We start from the raw sequence: 15,226 nt of genomic DNA, 5'->3' as shown, positions 1-15,226 counted from the left end.
TTGCAGATGATACATAATGGCTGTTTAATGTTGTTAAAAATCTTGTAAACTTAACTGAAAAAGTGAAATAATTTAGAAATTTGCATATTTCTTTGGTAAAAAGATTTAGTGTACGTTGAATTCCAACTTGTTTGAAGTACATTGTATATCAAGTTTATTACAGACGTGGTCGGTTGTCAGTCTACCATAGAAGCATAAATACGCACATGGCGAAGTGCGTCTGTTCCTGGGAGAACGACAGAGAAAATGTTCCGAGCACATTCGGTTAAAATTTGGTCCCCGTCGAGTTTAGAACCTCTGCGGTTTCTTTGTAAAAGGCAATACTGTTGCACACATTTGAAAGCTATTCATTCTTAGAAGCTACAAATCCGTTACGTAAATATTCCGTTGAGAACTTCCAACAATGCATTTGTGATAAGCTGTTTAAACTCAGACGACTACCGTTACTACACTCCCGAGTTTCGAGGAGTCCGCCATTGTTTATGAGGTGTCATGTCGATTCGCCTCCGTTACAAAACCAAACTGAACTTCAATTTGTCAATTAACTTAATGTTAAGCAATAATGATAATATTACTTTAAAACATTAATGCAAATTATAGAAATAAAGTATGAAAGAATATTTAATTGATTGTAAATTATTTTTTAAGTTCCAAAACCTTAAGGGTTCAAAAAACGGAGGGGGTTGAAATTTAACAGACACAACTTGTGTAAACCGAACGATATTTAATCGTACGTTTCTTCAATCTCTGAAAATATCAAAATACTGAAGAACTGGCGGGAGTTGATTTTGTCGATGTTTAATTATTTTAAAATCAATGATATGTTATTTTGCATGACAAGTACATGTATACGTAGTTTCTAATTTGAATTACGCATATTTTTATAATATGAATTTTTGAACTTTTTCGACTAGAATGTCGAGAAACCTCCATACAGATCATGTTAAATAATATTTAAAGATAAAATTAATTCAATCAAACTATGTATCAGTGGTAGAAATATTTCTCGAAAATTGTATGGATCCAAGCAATATTGAACTCTAGTCTCGTTCAACCAAACACTCGGCTGACAACGTAAATCTCCGACAAGGGTTTACGGAGACAGCCGAGCGTGGAGTTGAACGACACTATATTGAACTCTGGCGTAGGAATACATACGACTACAAAAAATATTTAAATTGTTCGTACCATTTAAAATCTGACTATTTTTAAGGTATTTGTAAATAAGTTTCCTTGAAAAACAATGCTTAACATACATTACATCGACTTCATCAATTATTATCATGAACTAAGTCTTGTCAGGAGCAATGATTTGTGCTGAGGTCCAAACACTGTTTCACTTTCGGTTTGTCCGAGTGACTGCATAGGAGAGTTGATTAAAAATCAATTCCCAATAATAATGAAATTTTAAGCATTTTATAATTAGTTTCATTTAAGGTAGTCCATCCATAACTGTCATATTTCATATCTAATAAATTTCAAGTCTTATTACTAAAATCTTAGTGTGATTTCAAAGGGTTTATTTAATGATAAAGATGAATCTTTAAAATTTTTAAAAAAAATTTGAATATTAACAAATTTATCCCATCTTCAAGTTAACACTGCAGTCTATGGGAAAAATGCATTTTTAAATATATCTTTATAGTACAAATAATTTTCTCACAAATCTCTTGGTAAAAAGTTGCAAAAGCTTTCCTTTTCTTTGATAATGTTAAAAAAATTAATTATTTACCGCACATATTTTTAATAATATGATTTTATTAATTTATGCAAGGGGCAGATAACTCTTTAAAAAAGTCCCAAGTGCAAAAAGTTCACTTAATGGACTGCATACACATTCCCCGAGTTTGGTTTATGTTGGCCTCATAATAATTTCAAAATAGATATTCAATATAGTTCATTATCAACCAAAGTTGTTAGATTCACCTCAGTTATGGATGGACTACCTTAAAGATATTTTTTTATTATTATTAACATATGTTAAAAAAATTATTTAACCAAATGAAAGAGTCTCAGAATACACAGTCAGTGAGTTGTTTTGAGTCTATTACGTCACTTCCGCCAAGTAATTACGCATTTTGAATGAAAGCAGACGGATCTTCAACATGATCGATGGATTAATTAAACATGGAAGATGCAAGAAGATAATGCAGCAGATGTAGTTCTAAGTAATGGTATTAAAGGTAATATGTATATGTATACATGTATATTGAAATAACTTTTATGTAATAAGGGAGTCAAAACGTAAGATTAAGTTTTGTTAATTTTTTCAAACGTTTAAAAATGGCGGTTTTTAATTTGTAGTGAAATTCTTTTTTGACTAAATTATAAGTTTTAACTACATAATTGATAATAAATTACACATTTGATATACCTAAATCGGTGCAATTACACGGTAAAGTTATATGCTGAAGTGATTTGAGTTAATACATATTTTTTTTTACTCTAGAATTATGCAGTGAAACCAGAATATTAGACAGTCCTAAAGATAGTGATCATTGAACACAAATTTCAGTAAGTAATAAATAAATGCTATTTCAAGTAATTTAAAATTTCTAATAGAATAGCCAGTATCACTTACAAATTTAAAAACAGTTATAGTTTCATCATGATTAATTTAAGAAGTATTTTATTCAAGTATATAGATACATTGAAATGGATTGAACAGCAGGCATAATGCCTATTTATGTTTTCTCCTGAATTTTTCATCTTGTTACATCTTGTTTTATTTTTCTGCGATATCACTTTTTCTAGGGTAAGCACTCTCATTAAGCTCTAGTGCAATTTCAGCATTATCATTTGATAAATATATTTGAAATAAAAATTAAATGAGATGATTGAATGATTAGTTGATGTTCCAAATGTTTTAAACGACATGTCATAATTATACTGCTATTTGTCATAATATTTTTGTACAGAACAGAGGTACAACTCTTCTGCCACCGAAGGGGCTATATGTGAAGCCTGAAGTATTGCCTCCAAGTATTGTCACCAAGACACTCTGGGTTTGTAGAAAATAATCATTTAAAGGATGGAGCATTTTACCTACCATGCAGTAAATGCACATTGCAATATATGGAATACAAGTGAAATCAAAATGAGCAAAGGCAAGGAAGATGCAACAAAGGAAGATTTCATAAAGAACATATTGATAGTTATCAACTAGTAATCATATTCTAATGTCGCTTAATATTTCAAATCATTGCATATTGGTATGTCAATTCTAATATTGTAACATTCCCTTAAAGCTAATGTTTAAGTATTGATATCATTACCTTTTTTTTTTAAACAATTTTATTAAACTTGCTGATTATTTAAAGTAATAGTCAGTGATAATATGTGATACTTAAAGCAATATGAGCTGCAATTTTCATGAAGAATTTTTTTAACTAAAATGTTATTTTCTACTAAAATGACAAAAAATACTATGGATTTTAAATTTCTTTTAGCCATATTTTTGTGAAAAGGGCCGTTCAGGAACCCTAATTTGATCGAAATTGAATTATTGTCGTCCTGTACAAAAATTTATTTGCTATATGTTACTTAGAAGAGATATCTTTCCTCTGACAAAAATTAATAATTTTTTCGAACCTTATTTATCATAAAAGTTTCATGCAGGCTTATCATACTAAGAGGTTTTTGCAGCAAAATAACATTCTAAAAAATACAGCTCATATTGCTTTAAGATATTCTCTCATGATTCTTCAATTTATTATAATAAAGTATTTTATATTTTATTTTTTTAGGAGATTTTACCTGTTTATATACAACATGCAGAAGGTAAGAATGTTCATAAATAGTTCATGAATTCTATTTCTGAATTATTCATTAATGATATTCATAATGATATTCATGACCAGTTCATGAAGATTCATTAAACTTATTCATGAACAGTTCATAAAGATCCGATTATTATTGGACATTGATCAAATGATGAAGCTTCATGAATATAACTGTTCATGAATTATTCATGAAAAAGTATGTTCATGAATATTCATCAACATTTTCTCATGAACAAAAATTCATGACTTTTAAATTTCCAATAATAAGTTCATGGGATCCTCATGAACTTTTCATGAACATTTCAACAATATAATTCATGAATCAGTCAAGGGAAAATCATGAATTGTTCATGATCATCTCGCAGGGGAATGTCCAGCTTGGGGCCAGCAATGCACCAACTGCAATGGAAAAAATCACTTTCAGTCACAATGCAAAAAAGTAAACGTCCTTGAGCTAGAACACCGTGACAGCAGTGACTCAGATGACTCTTGGCGAAACACTATTGAAAATCCAAAAGAAAAAGGAAACATTTCTGCTCTAATGATGGTGAATGATTGTGAAATCCGTTTTCAACTAGACAGTGAAACTGATGTAAACACCATACAGAAAAAGTATGTCAGAAAGGATGAAATCCAAAACTGCTCTTAAACACTAAGACTTTTCTAGAAATGACAAGTCCCACTGATGAAGCAGGATTCTGCGGTATGGTACAGTATATGGCACAATTTTTGCCAGGATTATGAACTACCCTTGAGCCAATTCGCAAACTTACTCGTAAAGAATTTATATGGTCCGCTGAATGTGAAAAAATCTTCCAGGAAGTAACACAACTTGACCTTTGCTCCAGTATTAGTCTACTTTGACCCAGAGAAAGAACTAACTAACTCTGCAAGTATATAGTTGTAAGGATGGTTTGTGCTGATGCAACAAGGCAGACCTATTGAATATGCCTCAAGAGCATTAACTTCTTCAGGAGGAAATTGGGCGCAAATAGAAAAAAGAAGCTCTAGCAGTCCTTTTTGGTGTCCAGAGATTTGACCAATATACTTATGGACGACAAGTGGCAGTGGAAAATGATCACAAGCCATTAGAAAGTATCCTTCGCAAACCACTAAGTAATGCACCTAAAAGACTCCAAGACATCATGATGAAACTGAATCGCTATGACATTGTATTCAAGTTCCTGAAAGGCAAAGAACTCGTTATCGCATATACTCTGAGCAGAGCTTACATCTATGAAGAAACTGAAACCCGTCTTGATATCTTAAGGCTTCAAATAAACTCCGTCCTAAATGACTCTAGATTACAAGAAATCAGGGAAGCAACAGCTGAAAATCCCGATCTTCAAGAACTAATTGACACCATTCAATACGGATGGCCTGATCAAAAATGCTCAGTGAAAGACAGCTGCAAACACTACTTTCATATTCGCGACAACCTGAGTGTATATGAAGGAATTGTCATCAAAGGAGAATCCATTGTAATAACCCGAAAGTGAGCGTCAGAACATAAAACGAAAATTACACAGTTCACACATATCATGAAACACCTTGTCCTGAAATGCGAAAAGGATGCTACCTGCCAATTCGAAGCACTTTTAGAACAGAAACACCCCGAGACAAGATACCGGAAGTCCAACAGAAATGATGTTCAAAAGAAAAACACGCCTATGTTACCAATGCTGAGCACGGCAAAAGAAGAGAATGACACCCGACGCGAGAGGCAGAGAAATTTGTAAAGAAATACCATAACAAAAGAGCGTTTTTTGAACACAAAGTTGATGAAAAATGGATCCTTGAAAAGAAAATATTTTAGGTGACTATACATATGTTGTACAATCACAGGATGGTTCTACTTATCGAAAACATCGTAAAAAATTGACCAACACAAGTAACAACATACATACGTGATAGTTCTCCAATTAGTGCAACACTTCAGCCTGAAGTCAAACATTTTGGAAATAACCAAATTAGTGGACCCCTGAACTCTAGCATCAACAATTCAAATCATGAAAACCACTTGAAAACAATTCTGAACCTGAAACACCTAATGCTACTGCTCCAAGATCGCAAAACGTATCCTATCAAGCTCGAGAACAACTGACTCGCGTACAGCCAGCCCAGACCCATCCAACGTGCCAAAGACCAACTCGCGACAACAAACCTCCAGCGTACCTGAGTAACTATGTGTGTTCATAGACTCTTATGTGACTGTCTGTATCTTGATCTTATGTTAATGAATGTTGATTGGACTATTGTATTTGCATGTGCATTTTTGTCCTTAGTTTTGAATGTTTTCAACCAACAAATACTCATGTACATTCTTTAATTCTGAATCAAGTAGACTTTTAAATCTCTAGTCAAATAATTCTAGTCAACATTGTGCAATAATTGTTTCTTCTTATTCAAACTAAACGGGATGTTGATGATTTCGTTTTGTTACCTTGCAATCTTATATTTGAAATCCTAAATATTGTTGTAATCTTGTTCTTATCTGTGTCAGAGTACCAATAAAGCATGGCATGAGAATTCCCGCTTTCTTTATTCACCGCCCATTTACTCAGTTAATACGTATGACAACAGCCTCGTTCAGCTTAATTATAATAACAATGTTTTGAGAACATGCAATACATGTTATTGCACCTATTAGAGTTTTGATTCAATAGTAACTATTAATGAGATTTTTAAGTAATGTTTCTTTCCATTTCTCTAGTAAGGTGATTGTTTATATCTTTACAACATCTTTTTTGTTTAAATTTAAAGCTGTCACTTTATATTTCCTTACTTAAGCGAAGTTATGATTAAAATCGAAAATATCCCTTCGGTTCCCTGTGGTAGAATTGTGCTGACTAACTTTCGGTTTCATGTACTCATCCCATTCGAGCCTCAGCTGGTCACGTGATACCCGAAGGATATATAAGAAAAACAGTAGAATCAGAGAGTCTGTGTTCGACGGCCGAGACATCACCACGTCGAAGCCAGGGAAGAAATTAAGGTTGGTAACCTGTCTATAGTCTTACTTGCCTGTAATAGGCTTTCGAGACTATAGGAGTATATTTGGATTAATAAATCAAAGATTGGCTTGTTAGTACGCTACGGTCCCGGAACAGCGCGTACGCTCCTGTCTCCGAGCAGCGCATACGCAATAGTAATTTGAAGTGCGTTCGCCACAGAGAGCTTGGGGATATTATATGTACATATTTCAAATTAAAATCTGTGATGGAGGAAAAAGGTTATTTAATTCACTCTTTGACTTGCTCAGGCAGAGCAGCCGAATCCCAAATCGAACTCAGAAACGTTACATAAATTTGGTGGCAGCGAGCAGTGGGATTCGGCAAATAAAAAACAAATCACATTTAAAATTAGTTGTTAAAATAGAGTACTGTTTGTTTGTTTCTCTTTCATTTGTTAAATGATGAGCGCATTGGATGAAATGCTGGATGAGGAAATCTCTTTTCTTGAACGGAGTTGTGAGCGATTGCTCCTTGAAATAGAAAAGCAGTCGACACCAGCAATGAGAAATAGATCGATGCGCGATTCTGGCATTGCTACTATACCAAAGGAAGTTGAAGTTCGGGAATGCTTACCTGAAGGAATTGCGGATGATTCAGTGGTGAGCGTGAATTTAAGGCAAACGGAAAACTCTCAGGCGGAGGGTAGTTACATTGATGGTGTTACTTTAAGAAAATCGGCACAACAAAAGCCTGCTTCTGCACAGAATGCACATAATGATAGTGCGCAAAGTATCAAGCTGATGCGCCGGTAGCCGTGACTGATAGGCTATCAAATGCGCATCTACAAACGGCGAGTGCGCCGCAAGAAAATCGTATGCATGCGCAAAACCATTTACCACTGCAAGTGCATTCGCAGATACCAGTGGCAGCGCAAGCGCAACAACAATTAGCTACAGGTGAATTGAGTACAGTTGCAGATTCTGTGGGTTAGAGACGAAATAACGACTTTGCGCTAAGGAATTTTAACAGCCGTCCGCCTACGCAAATGCCAATCACCACCGACCGGAATGCAACAGAATGCAATATAAAACCTGCAACTTTTGACGGTAGTCATTCTTGGATTGATTACAAGTCTCATTTTGACGCTTGCGCGGCCATTAATAACGGGTCTGATAGAGAGAAAGGACTCTATTTACCCGTATCATTGCGAGGTGCTGCGCAAGAGGTGCTTGGGAATGTCTCGTCAGAGACGGGGCAACAGTATAATCTGTTGGTTGAAGCACTGAAGGAGCGATTTGCGCCGCTGAATCAAACTAAGCTTTACCGTGCGCAATTTAAAGAGAGACGACAGAGAGCATCGGAAATATTGACAGAATTAGGACAAGCTTTTAGGAGACTTAATTGTTTGGCTTATCCTTCAGTACAAATAGAAGTAAGAGAAACGCTTGGAAAAGGGGCAGTTATAGATGCGCTGGTAGATTCCGACATACGATTGCGCATAAAGCAAAGTAGACCTCAAAATTTAAATGAAACAAAACGCTTAGCAGTTGAGTTGGACGCATATTACAAGACAGAAAAGAGAAGTCACTTGCACAGTGTGAACTTCACCAAACCCACTAGTGAGAATGAATCGCAGTCCAAAGATGTATTTAAAATGATGCAGACACTTCAGGATAAGATAGAGTCGTTAGAGAAGCGCATTGAGAAGAAAGGTAAAAATCAAAGCGTTCTTGAAGGTCACAGAATTGCCAATACACAAAGAAGCGGGAAAGTGAAGTGTTACAAATGCTCAGAAGAAGGACACATCCGTAAAAAGTGTCCCAAATTGAAGAGAGAGCGCGACAATAGTACTCGACGCAGTGAGCAGCATAAAGAGGGGAATGCGTGTCGAATTCGCGGTAAGCAGAGGCGAAAAAATCAAAAGAGTTCTAAAGGGAATGTAGGGGCAAGCAAATTATGTGAAGAAGCGGGTATTTTTATTCATTCAGAAGTAAACGGCCTCAAAACAAATCTCTTTATTGATACTGGTGCATCCCTGACTTTGCTGGCTAAGAGAATATATGACAAACTACCAGACAAGCCCATATTAGAGGAGAGTAGATAAGTTATAACGAGTGCCAGTGGCTCAAGACTTTGTCAGTATGGAAAAGCCGATTTCGTTATAGAGATAGGAAGGTCAAGGGAAACGGTGAAACTAATGGTAGCGGATATTAGTGTAGACAGGATACTGGGTCTTGATTTTCTTAGAGCATGGAAAGGAGATATAAACTTCGAACGAAGTTCTCTGAAAATGAATAATGAGTAGTGTCACTTCTCATGGGAAGGTAAATTAGGGTGATATAGGGTAACGGCGGATAAGGATGTGTGCCTGCCACCGAGAAGTGAAGTTGTAATTCAGACTAAGGTACCGGGAGAAAATAAATTTGGTTCCGCAGACTATTTGGTAGAGGCCGAGCTAAAGTGTCTTGAGAGTGGACCCGCATTGGTTGGCCGGGCTTTGGTAAAGGGACATAATATTGTGCCAGTTTGTCTCATGAATATCACTGTAAGCGTTCAGCAAATGCATGGTGGTACTTTGATTGCAAAAATGACCGCAGTGGAAGAACAAAATGCTTCCGCTTGTGACGCTGAAAGTAGTGCTAAAGGACTACGCAGTGATTTGCGGGAGTTGTTTGACAGGTGCAAACTTAATCTGTCTCCTGCGCAGTTTTTGAAGGTAGAACTATTCTTGCACGAAAACGAGGATTTGTTCGTAACATCAAACTCTGATTTTAAGGCGGACACATGTTGTGAAACACAAGATAAATACTGAACTAGGAACTCGTCCTATCAAACAGGCGCCTCGACAAATTCCTCTACATTTATCTCAAGAGGTTGATAAGCAAGTCAATGAAATGGTTGATAAAGGGGTAATCGAAACATCTTTCAGCCCGTGGGCATCACCCGTTATCCTAGTTCGTAATAAGGATGGGGCAATGCGCTTCTGCGTTGACTATCGTCGATTAAACGACGTTTCAGTGAAAGATGCATATCCACTTCCAAAGATAGAGGAAGTGTTTGACCATCTTTCAGGGCATGCTATGTTTTCTACACTAGATCTCAGAAGTTAGTACTGCAGGTCGGCATGGAAAAAGCAGACAAGGAGAAGACTGCCTTTGTTACGCGCAAAGGGTTATATCAGTTTAGGGTTATGCCTTTCGGTTTGTGTTACGCACCTGCCAATTTCGAACGTCTCATGAAGACAGTGCTTGCAGGCCTTCAATGGGACAAGTGCTTGGTATATCTGGACGATATAAATGTTGTCGGGAAATCGTTTGAAGACATGCTAGGAAATCTCGGAGAGGTGTTTAAGCATTTGCGACAAGCAGGTCTCAAACTGAAGGCTAAAAAGTGCAACCTTTTTGCAAAGAAGGTTTCGTACCTTGGCATATAATATATCAGGATGGTATTGCTACTGATCCGGAAAAGGTAAAAGCAGTTGCTGATTGGCCGATACCAAGTAATGTCTCAGAAATTAAATCATTCCTTGGCCTTTGCAGTTAGTACAGGCGCTACATATGAGACTTTGCTTCCATAGCCAAGCCCCTGCATCGACTCACTGAGAAGGGAAGGAAGTTTCAATGGACGAAAGAGACCCAAGAAGCTTTTGAGGTGTTGCGTGATCGATTGGTCAGTGCGCCAATTTTAGCATTACCTGATGTAACAAAGCAATTTATACTGGATACGGATGCCAGTGGAACGGCAATCGGTGCTGTGCTTTCGCAGATAATTGATCATAAAGAACGCGTGATTGCATATGCCAGCCGAACCTTGTCTAAAGCTGAAAAGCGATATAGCTTTACCAGGAGAGAATTTTTGGCGGTTGTTCACTTCATCAAGCATTTTCGACACTAACTTTATGGATGTCATTTTCTTATCATGACAGACCACGAGTCACTGAGATTGCTGTTACGATTTAAGGATCCGGAAGGTCAAATGGCGAGGTGTCTGGAAGTGATCAGTACGTACGACTTTGAGATTGAACACCGTCCTGGTCGAAAGCATGGTAACGCAGATGCACTCAGTAGAATACCATGTCCCCAGTGTGGTTTCAAACCTGAAACAGTGCAAAAGGTTCGAACTGTGTGCGCAGATGCAGACTCGAGCGAAAAAGATTACCTTACTTTGAAAGAAGCACAGAGTGTAAGCAAGGACATTCAGTTGGATCGTTCTTGGTTGAAAGTGGAAAAAGACCTTGTAACTCTAAGATAACGCAGTAAGGGTTTGTAGTGAAATCACTCTGGATTCAATTTGATCGCCTGTGCATGAAAGAAGGGCTTTTAATGCGAAAATGGATACTGCTACCCTCAGGCAAGGAAACAATGCAGGCCATTATACCCAATGAAGAGCGTCGGAGAGTACTTAAAATGTGCCATGACAGCCATACATCAGGACACTTAGGTGTTACGAAGACTCTGGCCAAAATAAGGCAAAAGTATTACTGGCCTGGGCTTCAGAAAGATGTCCATTAGTATATTTCCGGTTGTAAAAAATGCACCATGCGCAAGAATCCAAAACCATAGCAAAGAGCTCCAATGCAAATTGCTGGTCCCGGTACTCCAATGGAAAGGGTTGCAACTGATATATTGTGCGAATTGCCAGAGACGGACAGAGGAAATCGCCATATACTTGTAGTGTCCGATTATTTTACAAAGTGGACAGAGGCTTTAGCTCTATAAAGTATGGATGCTGAAACCATAGCAAGCACAATCATGGAGCAAGTTATAGTCAGATTTGGCCTACCATCAGTTCTGCATTCTGATCAAGGGCGCCAATTCGCCAAGCTGTTTTCTAAAATGTGTCGGTTATTGGGTATTATAAAAACACGTACCACCCCTTATCACCCGATATCAGATGGTATGGTGGAACGATTTAACCGTACACTGCTCTCGATGCTCAGTACCTATCTTTAAGAAAACCAGCGTGACTGGGATGTGTATCTCCCTTTTTTATTGATGGCTTACAGGTCAACAGCGCATTTCTCATTTCTAATTTCTCCCCAAACATGTTGATGTTGGGTAGAGAGGCGACTACTCTGTTAGACCAGATGTACGAGATGCCATCTGATATAAAAGACATTCCAACTAATAAGTGGGTATGGATTTTGCGTGAACGCCTGGAAACCGCGCATAAAATTGTTAGAGAACATACGGAAAAAAAGATGCTACGCCAGAAGAAATATCATGATGCGAAAGTAGCATGGTCAATATTTGAACCCGGTGAAAAGGTCTATGTGTATTTTCCGGTTAGAAAAAGCGGCTGTTCGCCAAAACTGACATCGTTTTGAAAAGGTCCTTTCGTCATAGAGAAAATGTTGTCTGATTTTCTTTACATAGTAGTATGCGGATTTCGAGGCAAGAATAGTGTTATTCATTCTGATCGCATGCGAAAGTGTAAGTCTCAGATATTGACAAGTGAAAACAAGAACTGTCAGTAGAGAGAAATGAAATAGAGTGTGAGGCTGACAACTTGCATGCTATTGATGCAATGCGCATTTGTGTGATAATGATATAGAAAGCGCGAGCGCAGACCTTAAAAGTAGACCCCTGCGCAAGAAACGCGCACCTGCTTGGCATGATGATTTTGTGGTAGAATACAAAATATAGTTCAGTTATAATATCTGTATTGTTTAAATTGTGTAAATAGTGAGCAGACAGAATTCAATGTTTTTTTTTTGTTATTTTCTGTTGTAGGAAATGGTAAACACTAAGACCACTGCTAGAAAAGAGGGACACTAATGTCCTATGTGCAATGAGCGCATTATGGAAGATAATTCCTGGAAAAAACATGTAATAGAGTGTGGAAGGAAAAGTCGGCAGAAAATATTTGAGTGTAAGCAGTGTGATTACGCCACCAACAAGAAGAGTGATATGCAGAGACACAAGAGAACACGGCACGGTGGTAGTTCTGGAACCGTACAAGCGGAAAACGAGTCTGATCATCAATGGGAATCATTGGATCCTGGGAGTCTCTCTGACATCTGACATCCTGCGCACTATCCCTGTTACCCCAGAAGTGACGAAGAGGAAACCCATGAGACCACTTCCAGTTTATGTTCCTAAATCAAAGGCCATAGTGAGTCCTGATGCCGTTGTTTCAACTGCCTCAAGTGCTTTTGCGATGATAACACCACGTGAGCGAGCAGCTAAAGACCTCTCCATTTCTGCTTCTGCATCCAAACCAAGCCCATTAAGGGACGTTGCTGTTCAAGCTGGTATACTTACCGTGGACGCATCTACCCAGACCTTGACTTCAACGGGAGTAAATTTTGACACGCAGACAGAAGAAACTAAGAGGGGGCGCTTAGATCGAGTTCAGAAATCGTATCAAGTTAGTGGAGAATCGGTGATAGAAGTCCATGAAGATGAAGAGTGGTTTTAAGATGACTTTTGGTCAATTTCAAGCTAGAGAGCAAATATATTGCACTACTGTAACTATTAACCTTTACATTTTAGCTTTGAAAATTAGATGTAGTGCATCTGAAAATATGTTTCTGTCTTTGATAAACAGAAAATTGAAAAAAAAATGTATAGTGTTGTTTAATCTTGTTCCTTTTTATATTGATTTGTGAGAATGCGGGAGGCATTTCTCCGAGGTGTGGGTTGTGAAGCGAAGTTGTGATCAAAATCGAAAATATCCCTTCGGTTCCCGGTGGAAGAATTGTGCTGACTAACTTCCGGTTTCATGTACTCATCCCATTCGATCCTCAGATGGTCCCGTGATACCCGAATGGTATATAAGCTGAGAAAAACAGTAGAATCAGAGAGTCTGTGTTCGACGGCCGAAAAATCAACACATCGAAGCCAGGGGAGAAATTAAGGTTGGTAACCTGTCTATAGTCTTACTTGCCTGTAATAGGCTTTCGAGACTATCAAGGTATATTTGGATTAATAAATATACAGATTGGCTTGTAAGTACGCTACGGTCCCGGAACAGCGCGTGCGCTCCTGTCTCCGAGCAGCGCATACGCAATAGTAATTTTAAGTGCGTGCGCCACAGATATTATATGTACATATTTCAAATTAAAATCTGTGATTGAGGAAATAGATTTTTTAATTCACTCTTTGACTTGCTCAGACAGAGCAGCCGAATCCCATATCGAACTCAGAAACGTTACACTTATGTAGTAATATACACTGTACATTCATCATCGGGATGTTGAATCTTTGTCTCACAGTTAATTTGATACGCAAGGACATGCTCTACGAATAATCAATTTCTAGAGTGAGCAAGCTACTGACAACTAGTTGGAAAAACAAGATTAGCGACAACCTCGATTATTATTCTTTTTTGTATCTTTTATGTTCGATACAACGACCTTGTCATCAAATTTCAATTTTCTGCTAGATTGAATGCTGACTGAAGTATTTCATACTTATTGATAGACCATTAATATTCACCGATTGTCTACCTATATTCCATTTTCACGACTACGACAAAGGGAACTAAAAATTAGATAATTAGATAATTAGATAAATTGTCATTCTTCTAAACCCCCCCCCCCCAAAGAACCGTGATATTAACATATCAAACAATACCTGCTTTCAGTACTTTCAATACATTGATTCATCACTGATGTCACTAAACATCCAACTGGTATATTTGTGATTATGTAGTATAAAACTATTAGCATAATCAATGACCGCTTAAAACTTAAAATAACACTAATAATAAAAAAAATAAAGGATGGAGATGCGATTACTGTTTCTTAAGATTGTCTTTTCATAAACTGATCGCCAACAAACGACTAAATATTTGTCTGTCTGTATGTTTGCAGGCACGTAGCATCAGGGGGGGGCCAGGGGGGGCCTGGCCCCCCCACTTTTTCTCGCAGCAACAATTTTTTTAAAATTTACATATAAAAAATGGAATTATCATTGAGTTGGCCCCCCCACTTTTTTGGGAGTATGTAAAAAATTGATATGAAAATAAGGAAATGAGTAGTGAAATTGAAGTGATATAGTAAAGTAAGCCAGCCCCCCCCCCCCCCGGATTAGGATTTTGAAGATTTTGGGGAACATAACATTTTTTTTTTTTTTTTTTTTTTTTTGCTTGTCAAGATTTTTTGGATGAGTCTGCCCCCCCCCCCCCACTTTCAAAAACGATGCTACGTGCCTGGTTTGTCAGTTTGCCCTTCCCTCTGTACGTTTGTTTGCAATTACAATGCTTAATGGCGTTAATATTATTAAGCAACGTTTTATCATGGGCGATTGTTACAGTCAATACGCATTGTATGCACTCATGAAGTAAAATTACACGCTCATATTACCTACTATAGCATATAAATATAACATTTGACTTTTGTTAATAACGGATCAATCTTTCGATAAGATTATATAAGGAATCATTCTTTGAGTATTATGAGGTGATAATTTTGGTCGGGGCGTGATCAAATCAAATGAAGCCCGAAGTGCTTTATGATAGATTTGATCACGCCCCGACCGAAATTAT

The 15,226-nt window shown here is 37.3% G+C and overlaps 1 protein-coding gene across 1 annotated transcript in view; it reads right to left on the bottom strand.

Annotated features, from left to right (window-relative positions):
* Window positions 1-15,226, bottom strand: part of LOC128171915 (transient receptor potential cation channel subfamily M member 2-like) — a 49,329-nt gene that overhangs the window by 17,078 nt on the left and 17,025 nt on the right. The window lies entirely within an intron of this gene.

The sequence above is a fragment of the Crassostrea angulata genome, chromosome 2 (genome assembly GCF_025612915.1).
Source record: "Crassostrea angulata isolate pt1a10 chromosome 2, ASM2561291v2, whole genome shotgun sequence".
In the NCBI taxonomy this organism is placed as follows: Eukaryota; Metazoa; Mollusca; class Bivalvia; order Ostreida; family Ostreidae; genus Magallana; species Magallana angulata.
The sequence above is the reverse complement of the archived record's forward strand: the minus strand, read 5'-3'. Positions and strand labels throughout refer to the sequence as shown.